The 13752-nt window shown below is 44.5% G+C and overlaps 1 long non-coding RNA gene across 1 annotated transcript; it reads left to right on the plus strand.

The window, feature by feature from the left end:
* Positions 1-605: 605 nt before the first annotated feature.
* Positions 606-8807, plus strand: LOC310828082. The gene is made up of 4 exons (XR_014556623.1): positions 606-755; positions 3640-3807; positions 5442-7086; positions 8433-8807. It is a non-coding gene; the product is annotated as an uncharacterized lncRNA (long non-coding RNA).
* The last annotated feature ends 4945 nt before the right edge of the window (positions 8808-13752 follow it).

A 13752-nucleotide genomic window follows, 5' to 3' on the forward strand; every position in this document is an offset into this window, starting at 1 on the left:
ACCTTCCTGCTGGTAAGCGGTCCCTATTTATCTACTTGCACCCGGGGGTGCTTTCGAACTGCTAGGTTGGCAGGCGCTGGGACCGAACGACGGGAGCGCACCCCGCTGCGGGGATTTGAACCGCCGACCATGCGATTGGCAAGTCCTAGGCGCTGAGGTTTTTACCACAGCGCCACCCGCGTCACCATACTGTACTTCAAAGCTAATATTGTTCAGTGATTATCTCAGTTCTCTTCCTCACAGCCATTGCTTTGAGGCCAGTATATAGCATGTGTGACTTACAGAAATGGGACAAAGATCTCAAGCATTTGTCCTAAATGGAGGGGAAGGATGTTACGAAATGAGGGAAGTACAGTGAGAGAGACATAAACCCCACTTGTTAGCAAAGTCCCTTAAATAACACAGATGGAATACAGAGAGAAGAGAAATGCATAATACTTTACTGGGTAAATGGAAGAATAAAAGTATGGTACATCATATGAGGAGAAATAAAGAGAGGAGTGTTTGTCCTTTGTAGTAATTCAGGCCTAGTTGATACATGTATGTCAGTCCATACAACTAACATTCAGATGAAAACTCCCTCAACACTAATTAGCCAATCAGAACTCAGTTTACCTCAGCAAGGATCATGCCATTCTGACCGGTTGCTAGGCAGCACGTCCACCCCCACCACCCCTCTTGGTTGGTTGACTGTTAACAGAATTAATTCTTAGGTTACTAACTGAATGATCTCAGCTCTTGTGCTTCCGATACAAGTAAGATGTATTTCCTAAGAATCACACATTCTGTAGGAAATGTTGGGTAATTTGAGGTACTTAGCATTTCAGTGCTTGTTTAGAAATCATTGTAATGATCTCTGGAGGCAAGTATCTGCAGTCAAATCCAGCAATAGAACAGTTTATGTCTTTAAGATCAGGAACATTGCAAAAGTATTGACAAACAAGGTGACCGCAGGTTCCTGACAAATGACATTTGAGCGGCACGATCAACTTTCATAGGAAGGATGCCAGACCAAATATCCTTCTCTTTAAACCAAAAATAAATTTGCATTATCTCCATAACACTTAGTCCCAAATTATAGCAGGCTGAATTTGATATCTGTTTCTAGCGTTATGTATAGAATTTGTTTTGAAATATTATTCCTATAAAAATATATTTCCTGATAATATATTTACCTCTCTGCTTCTGCTTTTTTCTTTTTTAAGAAATCTGGCACAGAAGGATAGTAGCCTAAATTTAATCAGAAAACAAGAATCAGCACAGTTTTGTGATCTCCTGATGATCTGGCAGTAGACAGAACTATAGATTGTAATTTACAATAGAATATGAGCTCTCTAAGCAGCCAATTCAATTTTATAAGTGCCTTCCTGGTTTAGGTTAAGGTAAAAGCCTCTGGAATAGACATCCTTCCCACAACCCTATAAATAGTGAGCTGCTAAAAAGTGTCACTCAGCTCTCTCAACACACAGGAATGATTGTGATGCTAGGCACATACGCAAGAAAAATATATAAATATATATATAAAACAGACAGCTTCATCCATCTCATCAGATACTGGCCTATATATTATTTATTGCCAAAAGAAAAGGAAAGATTTGAAGGCCTAATGAGACAGAGAAGTGAAAATTCTGTACATTGGAGAAACATACCCTTCCAACATTTCTCCAGTGAAAATAGGGATGTCCTAATCCGTAATACTAATACTAATATTTATACCCCACCCCTTTGACTGGGTTGCCCAGTGGCTTCCAACATATATAAACACAGAATAAAATATGTAACATTAAAAAACTTCCCTCTACAGGGCTGTCTTCAGATGTCTTCTAAAGGTTATAATTTAGTTATCTCCTTGGCTTGGGGGTCTCATAACTCCATACATTTCTTCAATGAAAATAGGGATGTCCTAAGGAAAAACAGGACATTCCAGGATCAAATAAAAAACCAGGATGGCTTCTGTAAATCTGGGACTGTCCCTAGAAAAATGGGACACTTGGGGGGGTCTGCATTGGACAAAGGCCATTCCCATAAAATTAGATATTTGTAAAAGGAAGCTCCAAGGTTTTGGGGTGCCTCAGGAGGCAGAGAGATCTGTGGTCTTCCTCAGTCGAAGGGCATGGGGCATACATAAAACCTGATGGAGCAACTTTATACATCTTGCATATACTCAACACAGTCCTTCCTCTTCAGGCAGAGGAGATGCTCTATAAGGCCAGTGTAAGACTCTTGAGAGTCCCATGGACTGCAAGAAGATCAAACCTATCCATTCTGAAGGAAATCAGCCCTGAGTGCTCACTGGAAGGACAGATCCTGAAGCTGAGACTCCAGTACTTTTGCCACCTCATGAGAAGAGAAGACTCATTGGAAAAGACCCTGATGTTGGGAAAGATTGAGGGCACAAGGAGAAGGGGACGACAGAGGACGAGATGGTTGGACATTGTTCTCGAAGCTACGAACATGAGTTTGACCAAACTGTGGGAGGCAGTGGAAGACAGGAGTGCCTGGCATGCTCTGGTCCATGGGGTCACGAAGAGTCGGACACGGCTAAATGACTAAACAACAACAAATACATTGCATCTCCGGAGGCAGCCCCCACTGCTCAGCTGCCCTACTTGCTCCCCCCTCCACTTACTTGTCAATTGCTTATGTGGTGTCAGCACTGCCATGCTGACACCCTCTGTCTTGCTCTGAGGAAGGCCTAGGTGTCCTTCAAAGCAAGACATTATGGGCAAAGCAGCAAAGGAAATTGCTTGTGTCATGGCAACCAGAAATTCTTGAAAAAAATAGTTAAAAGATGAAAGCTGCCTGAGGCAGTTGCCTCATTTTGGTTCATGGTAGAGCCAGCTGTGGCTCAGGATTCATTGCATCAAGCAAGGGATTGGACAAGATGCCTACAAGACCCCCTCCAACAATGCAGAAACCAAGACTGAAGCAGAATCTGCTGGATGTGTCTGGTCTCTGGCACCAACCATGGAAACATCAACATAACTGTATTCTTAAAACAGCTGAAAAAGTTAGAATTCTGGGCAGTGGATTTATATTTACTGAAAGTCTCATTCTTATCTTGCAAATTCACCTGAAGTCTAAGAACACAAATCCCACCCAGGAATTTCTAAATATCGTCTGTATTGATTCTATTAGTCATGCTTTTCCCCCCAAACAACCCCCTCCAAATGACACAGCTATTCTTAAAGATGGTAAACATTGGCTTTCTTGTCCTATTATCCCAGGTCATGTATAAATCTCTTGCTTTTGATATACACACATTGATTTTTGTTCCTATTATTGTTTCATGACTCAAAGCATTTTAATGATGATTTACGGGGCTATATATTACCAGACTATAAACTTCTCTTTGCAATTAAAAACAGTTAAAAAAGAAACCTTCAACTTGAAAGCAGAGCCTCTGTTTGTTCACTGTGGTTAAAACACAAAAGATTGGAATGCTGCATTTCCCAGGACGGACAGTGTTGTGTGGGTTTCAGCAGTGGAAAACTTCCCTGTATTTGGTTACTTAGTTCTGGTGGACTTTCCCTGTGAAGATTTAAGCATGAGAGCATTTCTGAAACCCTCCTTCCTCCTGCATTTTATTACTGTCCTTGAGCAATAGTGAATTTCATCTCACTTTACATTTCACTCTAGGAAGAGCTTCTGATCCTTCCTTTTATCAACACCAACTTTGAGATGGACAAGATTTCCAGCTGTTCTACATCCAGAAGCTGACCAGATTGACCGCCGAGTCTTCACAATTAGTGACAAAACAGCTTCCTCCATTGCACCCAAGGATAGCAGGCTAGCTTAAAGATAAAGGTAAAGGGACCCCTGACTGTTAAGTCCAGTCGCGGATGACTCTGGGCTCGCAGCACTCATCTCGCTTTACTGGCCGAGGAAGCTGGCGTTTGTCCACAGACAGCTTCCGGGTCATGTGACCAGCATGACTAAGCTGCTTCTGGTGAACCAGAGCAGCACACAGAAATAATAATAATAATAATAATAATAATAATAATAATAATAATAATAATAATAATAATAATAATTTATTTGTACCCTGCCCATCTGGCTGGGTTTCCCCAGCCACTCTGGACAGCTTCCACAGAAACAAAAAATACACTAAAATATCACACATTAAAAACTTCCCTGAACACCATTTGGCTTCCCACTGGAGCAGTACCTATTTATCTACTTGCACTTTGACATGCTTTCGAACTACTAGGTGGGCAGGAGCTGGGACCGAACAATGGGAACTCACCCTGTTGCAGGGATTCGAACCGCTGACCTTCTGATAGGCAAGTCCTAGGCTCTGTGGTTTAGACCACAGTGCCACCCGCATCCCTAGCAGGCTAGCTTAAAAGGTAAAGGTAAAGGGGCCCCTGACCATTAGGTCCAGTCGTGACCGACTCTGGGGTTGTGGCGTTCATCTCGCTTTATTGGCTGAGGGAGCCAGCGTACAGCTTCCGGGTCATGTGGCCAGCATGACTAAGCAAACCAGCAAACCAGAGCAGCGCACGGAAACGCCATTTACCTTCCCGCTGGATTGGTACCTATTTATCTACTTGCACTTTGACGTGCTTTCAAACTGTTAGGTGGGCAGGAGTAGGGACCGAGCAATGGGAGCTCACCCCGTCGCAGGGATTCGAATCGCCGACCTTCTGATCAGCAAGTCCTAGGTTCTGTGGCTTAGATCACAGCGCCACCCGTGTCCCTAGCAGGCTAGCTTAGGACAGGCCAAATGGCACACACTGCCCTGCCCTCCATCACCTCACCATTGTCTCCAGCATCTGCTGTTTGAGGCAGCCACTTCACTCTGCCTAATGTTAGGGCTGGCCCTATCTTCTTTAGAAAAGCAGTTGTGATGTTCTGTGTTAGTCTATCAATCAGGACAGCGAGGCCCAGTTACTGGTGAGGTATACTTACCATTTCCTTAAAGCTGGCTCCCATCTCACCAGCTTTCCAAGAACCCCAAGCTCTTTGTGCAGGTGCCCCAAATTGTGAGCCACCATATAAGAGCAACCTCCCCAAGCCCAGTGCAATCACATGTTGTTGGATTGCAACACCCACAATCCCAGAATATTGGCCACACCAGCTGGAACTGATAGGAACTGAGGTTGATAAAACTTAGAGGACATCGGGTGGAGGAAGGTTGGGTTAGAGCAGCCTTTCTCAACCTGTGGGTCCCTAGATGTTGTTGAACTACAACTCCCATCACCCCTAGCTAGCAAGGCCAGAGCTCAGGGATGATGGGAGTTGTAGTTCAACAACATCTGGGGACCCACAGGTTGTGAAAGGCAGGGCTAGAGCAGGAGATGGGTTCCAGGTACTGGGCTGGCCATCTGCTCATCCAGGCTAGTTATTGGTCCATTTCAACAAGAAGGGCAAAAAGGCCGCCTCTTCAACCTGGAACTTTGCTTGTGTAATGATTATTTCCTGATTATTACTTGTTTCAGCTCTTGGCTTGTTCTGTGACTCATCACCCTCAGCAGGTGCCCCCAGCGATGTCCAGTTAGTAATGTCTGAAGAACAGAAGGATAGGCAATTGGACAGGAAGTCCCCATGACACTCCACCTCCAGCTTTCATCATCTGACAACTGAGAAAGTCTCTTTCATCTCCCTTCACCCAGAGCTGTAAAACTTTTATATAAGTTGATTTCATGCAATATTAAGAGGACGTTTGTTTGCTTGGATGGAGCAGGGGTGTGAGACTTGTAACAAATGGCTTTTCACTGTGCTCACATCTGAAAAAACCAGCGGAACTTAATAGTGGAGTTTGTTCCAGTTCGGCTCATGAGGAAGATTTTTTTTTATTTAAAAAAAAAAAGGATTTGGGGACCAAGCTGTGGGAAATATTTTGCATTTGTGGTGTTTCCTGTACTGCTTTGTGTGCTGTCTTGCCATTTACAAAATATTAATTTCATGGAGTTTGAAGGGACCCCAGTCCCCTGCCGATTGAGGAAACGACATATTTTAAATGCATTGAATACATGAAGAATATTTGGCTTCATTTTTTATATGCATTTCAGTTGTTCCCCTCTCTTTGTCATCAAGATCTCTGAATTTCAGTTTCTGATAAGTGTTGCTCAGACATGCACCAATTGTTTTACAGGTGACATACCAGCAAATAGGATTCTTGGCTTGCATTTAATTTCAACAGAGCTGTAATGTACAAAATGAAATTTGTCAGGTGCCTGGTATTTTTTCCCCCTACCCCAGGAGTAAATGCAATGGGTCCATTTGATTTCCTGACAGCCTTCATTGCTGCTTTGTTAGTCTACCTTGCAATTTGTTCACTTAATGCAATGGCACTGACACCTAAACGCTAAATAATATATGGTAATACAGTAAACTGGCATGTTCTAAATAAAGAAAATGGTTTTCCTCTTTATTTTTCTTGCTTAGAGGGACATGGACGGCTACAAGGAAGCTCTAGGCTTGCTGTGGGGTCATATTGTTTCACTTACAGCAACAAACTATTTGGTCCCCCTTCAGTCTCACAAACGGAGAGACCAAGAAACAGAAACTAAGGACCACATCTAGACTGTCAGTATCTTGCAGGAGGGACTCAAGAGCCTGCTGGGAAATATAGGTTTGTGTAATTAATTAATTGATCAATCAATTTGGCACCCCTCCACTGATATTTCCAGTATCTCTGACCTGGATTAAAGTGCTCTGTTGCGCAAGCCCAACAAATCTACTTCTAAGAAAGAATTGCCTTCTTGCAGTTAGGAAAGTGACAGGGAAATGCATTGAAAAGTGAGAAATTAACAAATGATTAACAGGAAAATGTATCAACGCCACACAAGCGAAGCAGATTGCCAAGCACTCTGGAAGACAAATGATTGTCGCTGAGCACTTCTAAGCAATGACTTTTTTAAAAAATAGCTCCTTAAAAAAATAAGAGGCTACTGGGCTGGTTCAAAAGGGCAGTTCCAGTCCACAGACAAGTGTTTCTCCACCACTAGTGTATCTTAACCATGCCATGAACTGCAGGGGAGAGCAACTCCTTTTAGTCACCAGGCAAAACCCGAACCAAAACTAGACGCTTGCGTCAAAGTGGTGATTGCTGGAGAAGCAGATCCGGCAAGGAGGCGAGAGGTAAGCCCCCGACCGCACTGCGGTTTAAAACACCCGTGGCCACGCCCCCACCAGCATTGATTGGCCGGGCAGACGGGCAGGATATGACATGGCTGGGGCTGGAGTGAGGGAGGCGTCAATTCCCTGACCTCGACCTGGATCACTGTGTGAATAATAATAATAATAATAATAATAATAATTTATTTATATCCTGCCCTCCCCAGCCGAAGTCGGGCTCGGAGTGGCTAGCAACAGTAAAAATAACACAGTTTACATGAAATCACAATCAATTAATTGAAATACATTCTAAAATCAATTCATTCTAAAATCAGTTCAGCGTCAAATTAACGGCAACCATTGGGCTAGAGTTCTATGAGGATTACAAAAGGAGAGAGGGGATCAGACTGTGCCTTGCCTTGGCCAAAGGCCTGGTGGAACAGCTCTGGATGCCCGGCCGCAACGCTGCCCACCGCAAAAGGTGAGCGGAATTGTTACACTCTGGTTCCCCTTGTGGGCTTTCTATGGGCATCTGATTAGCCACTGTGAGAACAGGATGCTGGACTCAATGGGCCTTTGGCCTGATCCAGGAAGGCTGTTCTTGCGTTCATGCCCCAAGGGAAATTCAATTAGGTACATCTCCATGCGGCTCAACAGCATCATGTCTCAAATTAGGGTGATTCCTGATACCCCACTTGAAGTGATGTGTGTGTGTTTCATTGCACACTAAAGATTCACTCTAGATCTTTTATTTTTCCATTGCTGATGTGTTTATACATTCAGGGCCAGACTAGCAGGATGAGTGAGCGAATGTATCTCTGTCTCACTTTTTAAATTGTTTTCAAATAGCAACTTTGGGGTCCTCCCAATCTGGATTAGAACTATGACACGTGAGAGGGGAAGGGACCTCTTCCTCCTGGAGCAATTTATAGCATAGGGGTGAAATTTTCATCAGAAAAATAGAGTAGGGGAAAAGGATAACCCCCTCCCCTCTGCCACTGTCCTGATCTGGATCAATACCCTCCTTCCCCTCCCCTGCTCTGCTGAAGCTGCTATTTGAAAAAAGGGGGTTTGGCCCTTAATGAGGAATTAGAATAAACTCACTGCCTGCCCTGAATGGGTTAAACTACCTTTAATTGCAGGTGATGAATATTAAACATACACAGAAGATAAGAAGAGCTGTTAAAAATAAAGAGAGTCATCTCTTTTTCCGCAAATCAAGTCGGTAATAATGTCGGAAAAATCTGAAAATGAGTGCAAGCGCTGCCGACTGTTACTCAGAGCAAAGAATTATTGATCCTTGGCTGTCTCTATTGATTTTATGTCACTTCTGTGATTTAATCATGTTTTTCCTTGTTATCTCTTTGCAGCCTTTTCTTCTATTGTCTGGCAGAAGAACTCAGCCAAGGCCTTTTCAGTCTGTGATGACGGCGATCAAAATAACTTTGACTTCCATTTGCATTGTTTTCAAGAAATGATTAAACAATCCCAAGGCATCAAGACCCCTTTGTGCCTCTGTGTCATGCCATGCAGAATGGAGAATTGAAAACACTTTCAGAAGGAGAGGGGGCTGTCACTTTTCTTAGAAAGATTTAGATAGGCTGGTAAATCCTCCTCTGGTTTGGACGGCATATTGCTACGAAGAGATTCAGCAGTCTGCTTATATTCAGAAGCGCTTTCAGCTGAAACACCGGGGCCTCATTTAGCAGGATGCTGAGTGTATGGAGAGTGTGCAGATTTGCAATGCTTTCTCTGCCTGATGGAGGCAGAGAATGGTCTGGTTTGCAACTATAAAGGTTCTCTATGCTGATGGCTGTTAGTTTCCATAAAAGAAATATCAGCTGCAAGGGGTGTCTGTGTGTGTGTGTGTGTGTGTGTGAGAAAGAGAGAGAGAGAGAGAGAGAGAGAGAGAGATCTGAATCGGGTCCACCATGGGTAGCCTGATGCAAAGCAAAACATGGTTCAGCGCACTTTTCCGAGCTGTGTAGGAGAGAGAATTTCAGCAGGAGCGGTCTTGCCATTTCAGCAGGCATGGCTTGCCCATCTACTGAAATTGCCTCTTCTATGCAACTACAGACCCTCCAAGTGTCCCTATTTCTCAGGGATGTCCCTGATTTAGAGAAGCCATCCCAGTTTCTGACCTGATCCCAGAATGTCCCACTTTTCCTTAGGATGTCCCTATTTTCATTGGAGAAATGTTGGAAGGTATGGAGTTATCCGACCCCCGAGCCATCTGAAGGCAATCCTGTATAGGGAAGTTTTTTAAAAAAATGTTTAATGTTTTATTATGTTTTTATATATGTTAGAAGCTGCCCAGAGTGCTGGGGCAATGCAATAAGATGTGTGAGGTATAAATAGTAAATTTATCATTATGGAATGGGACGTCCCTATTTTCATCAGAGAAGTGTCGGAGGGTATGCAGCTATTGAGGTCCTCTAATGGTTCTGACAACCCTTGGCCCACAGCATGTGGGGGGGGACAAGAACAACAACAACAACAACAATAGATCCCCCTTCCCCTGGACAATGGTACCAGTCCAGATTCGCCCTTCCTTCCTTCCTTCCTTCCTTCCTTCCTTCCTTCCTTCCAAAACCAGCCCAGGACAGTATTTATTCTGGCTCTTAGTTTCCTTTAAAATGGAAGTTGTTTTCATATCTGAGACTTAGGGCCCCTTCAGGCAGCCTTTGTAATGTTCATTCACAATCCTTTTTGCTCACGATGGTATCGGGGCAGTTATATGTGATCTCACTTTCAAAACTCGGTGGGCACACTGCTGCAACCCCAGTCGGTGTTTGTCCTGTAACCTGCTGCTGAAATCCTGTGACCTTTTATACCAAAAGTGTACTCTGTGTGTTTGTGCATCCTGCTTTTGTTGCACCATAGTGCAAGAGTACCCCTCCAGATGGCAATAATCCAATAATATTGAGGAAGCATTACAGAATAAAGCAGAATGCTGTGTGGATGGTTCAGTATAATGCACTATTACTGTGTCAATCACACGGGTGGCACTGTGGGTTAAACCACAGAGCCTAGGACTTGCCAATCAGAAGGTCGGCAGTTTGAATCCCCGTGACAGGGTGAGCTCCCGTTGTTCGGTCCCTGCTCCTGCCAACCTAGCAGTTCGAAAGCACGTCAAAGTGCAAGTAGATAAATAGGTACCACTCCGGTGGGAAGGTAAACAGCGTTTCCGTGCACTGCTCTGGTTCGCCAGAAGTGGCTTAGTCCTGCTGGCCACATGACCCAGAAGCTGTACGCCGGCTCCCTCGGCCAATAAAGCGAGATGAGTGCTGCAACCCCAGAGTCGGTCACGACTGGACCTAATGGTCAGGGGTCCCTTTACCTTTACTGTGTCAATCACACCTGCAAAACACACACACACACACATACAAACAAAACCAGTAAGGAGGAGTCCTTAAACAGGTACTGAGTTTCAGGCATCCACTGTAACATAGCATATTTTTAATTACTGCAACTGAGCTCTGGACTTTTCTTGATTCGGGGAAGCTGGTGAGAAGTCCAGCTGTCCATTTCATAACCAAGGGATGACACAGGGGAGACAGAAATGTTCTGTATATTTATGACATGATGAAATATCATCCTGTATCTAAAATATTAGACTGATGTGCAGGTGCCAGTTTAAAAACCAACAACTAACAAAACTTGGCAATGCACGTTTCACTATACACCAGATAAGCCCAGTGAAGAAACTGGGATCACATTTCCAAGGCTGTCAAAATCACTGTGGATCTGAACACTTCCGGGACTGGCACCCAGACATATTTCAACCTTTGTGGATTTGCTGATGGTAAGTGGCAGGAAGAAGGTCAGCTGAGTGTGGAAGGGGCAGAGTTGGTGGCATCAGAGTAGGTGGAAAGAGGGGGAAGAAACCCTAAAGAACCATCAGTGTTGCTGCGCATTGCCATATGACAAATCTAGAGTAGGAGGACAAACAAATCTGTCACGCAAGTGAGCGCAGTCTCGAGCAGAAGGAGGCTGATTTTCAGCATCCTACTGCTATGTCTATACAGTAGTAAACAAATACTGTTTGCCAGGAGCCTCAAATCTGTGGCGTATTCATGCACAGTGACAGCTTTAAAAACACCCCCTTCCTAGGCAAGCTTGTGCTGACGATCAGGACTACTCAGGCTCTGTGTGGGCCTCCATTAAATAAACTGAACTTTGTGCCTCCTTATTTCTGTGTTAACTCAAAGCTGTGGAAGAAGCTTCTGGGTGGCTATACTCGCTACCCCACTCCCCACTTTCTGTAAGAAGTGTGGGGTGGGATTTCTATAGGCCACAGCAACCTCCCTGTCCTGCGCCTCAAGTCTGCCTCAATGCTGCACTGTTACCAAGGTGGGCACAGCTGGGTGAAACCAACTCCTGCTCACCCACCCAGGTCTCAGTGATGCAGACCAGATGGGCCTCCTCTTCCACAAAGATCATGGAAGAAGGAGATCTTATTCAGAGCCAACCTGGCATTCAACAGCAGAAGCCGCAGCCCAGAGGGCTGGCTGATAGGACAACCACAGTTCCCCAGCTTATAGGAGGGGTCGGCCCAGTCATTAACTGCCTCCCTTAACTCCCCCTACCCTGATCCACTGTGTTTGGGGGACCCCTTGTTCTCCCCAGCTCCTCTCTTCCTAGGTACATCTTCCCTTTCTCAATTAAAAAACAAAAAGAGGGGTAGGATACCTGTTATGTACTGAGTTGAATAGGATTCAGAATGCAGCAGTCTGATTGGTCCTAGAACAATAGGATTCAGAATGCAGCAGTCTGATTGGTCCTAGAACAATAGGATTCAGAATGCAGAAGTCTGATTGGTCCTAGAACAATAGGATTCAGAATGCAGCAGTCTGATTGGTCCACAGGAGCCACCCAATCCAGCTCCAGGTGGAAGTGAATCTGCAACCTGATATAGGAGAATCCTAAAATTAGCCAATCACGTGGGGCCCATTGTGTAAATAATGTATATAAAGCAGACATTCTGGGGGAACTTCCATTCCTCCTCACCACTATGAGCTGAATAAAGAGCATGAGATCCACTCTCGACTCCGAGTATATTTCAACACCACATGTAAAAACAGTTAAAACAAACGCACCAGCAAAGTTGCTAGGTGTGCCAAGATTATTTGTCAGGAGCAAGCTTTCCTCCTTTCCTATCTCTCCTTCTCACAGTCCTCCTACTCATTATGTTCTTTGTTGTAAAAGACTGTAATAATACTTGTATTCTGTTTAATTGTAGCCAGACAGGCATATTTCAAATCTTCCACTTTTAGGCATGCCTAAACCCTGTTGTTTCCAATGGAACACCAGTGTGTATAAGTTTGCACAGGAAGTTGCCTTAACCCGAGTCAGATATTTTTGTCCATCTATCCCAGTGTTGCCTACTTTGACTGGCAGCAACTCTTCAGAATTTCAACAGAGGTCTTTCACCTCACCTCCTTCCTGTTCCTTTTAACTAGGAATAGGTGACCTCCAACTTTTCTCCTGGTGGTGCATATATTTTTTTTTAAAAAAGATGATGCTTCTGCTTCTGATAATTGTAAAACATAGGAGTGAAGATGCTATTCCAGATGTTTCCTTGTAAGCAGAGAATCCCTCACATCATGAATAATATCCCGTAATAGAGAACAAAGCTGTCAGACCCAAGTACCAATACCAAAGCAGTTTGAATTTTTGTGTGTGTGTATTTTTAGAAGAATGTATAGGGAATTATGGGGAAATTATGGGAGTGTTAGCTTTACAGTTTTGGAGATTTTTAACTTCTTTCTCCAAAGTTTGCTTATATATATAGATAGCAAAGCTAGCTTCCTGCACATTATCACCAATTTTGGATCACACCTATAAAGATATCACAAGTGAGAATTTCTGAGGTATTTGCTGAATGGAAATCCCTGCGAACAGACCTGAGATATTTTTACTGTTGACTGTCCCATTTTCAAGATACATACAGACACGGTGGACACAAGGGCTTTCCTGGAATGTTACTAGTTAAGTAGAGGCATTCTAGAAGCCGAGCCCAGGCCACAGAAACGGCCCCCTTCAACATCGCTCTTTACTCAAAGCAACCCCCTCTATCATGCACTTTGATGTCATGGTAAATTCTGAAATGTAGGAGCTCACTAGAAGGAAAACAACATGTAGCTATGCCCTGATTCCAAAACTGATTCCAAAACTTCACTGCCAAGGAAAGTATTAAAATGCAGGCATTAGTATATTGATCCACTATTACACACAGAGAAAGAGACCAGAAGTACATACCACAATACCCAATTAATGTGATTGGCACGGCCAGGGGCAGAGGAAGGTGTGTGTGGTGGGTGCGGGCTGCCCCGGGTGTCACCACTGAGGGGGGTGACAAAATGCCGGGCGGCACTCACCATGGGGCCTGCAGTGCTGCCGAGCCACACAACTTTCCTGGGAGTGACACCGTGGGTTGGGCACACACAGGCTCCGCACCTCCTAAATGGTCCTCCTGCTGCCTCCCCCCCAGCTGTAGGGCGGCTGAGTGGCAAGAGGCAGGCTGACTCTGGAGGCCCCGCAGTGCGCCCCGCCTCTATGGGCACGCCGCTCCAGGCACCCAAACGGCTTCCTCCACCACTGGGCCCGACTGAAGCAAGTTAGCAGGCAAGGGGTATAGAAACTCTTGCCAAGTCTGTATTCTCTTGGCTACTTTCTGTGCCGGGAAGG

Source organism: Podarcis gaigeae (genome assembly GCF_964106915.1).
Source record: "Podarcis gaigeae genome assembly, chromosome: 12".
In the NCBI taxonomy this organism is placed as follows: Eukaryota; Metazoa; Chordata; class Lepidosauria; order Squamata; family Lacertidae; genus Podarcis; species Podarcis gaigeae.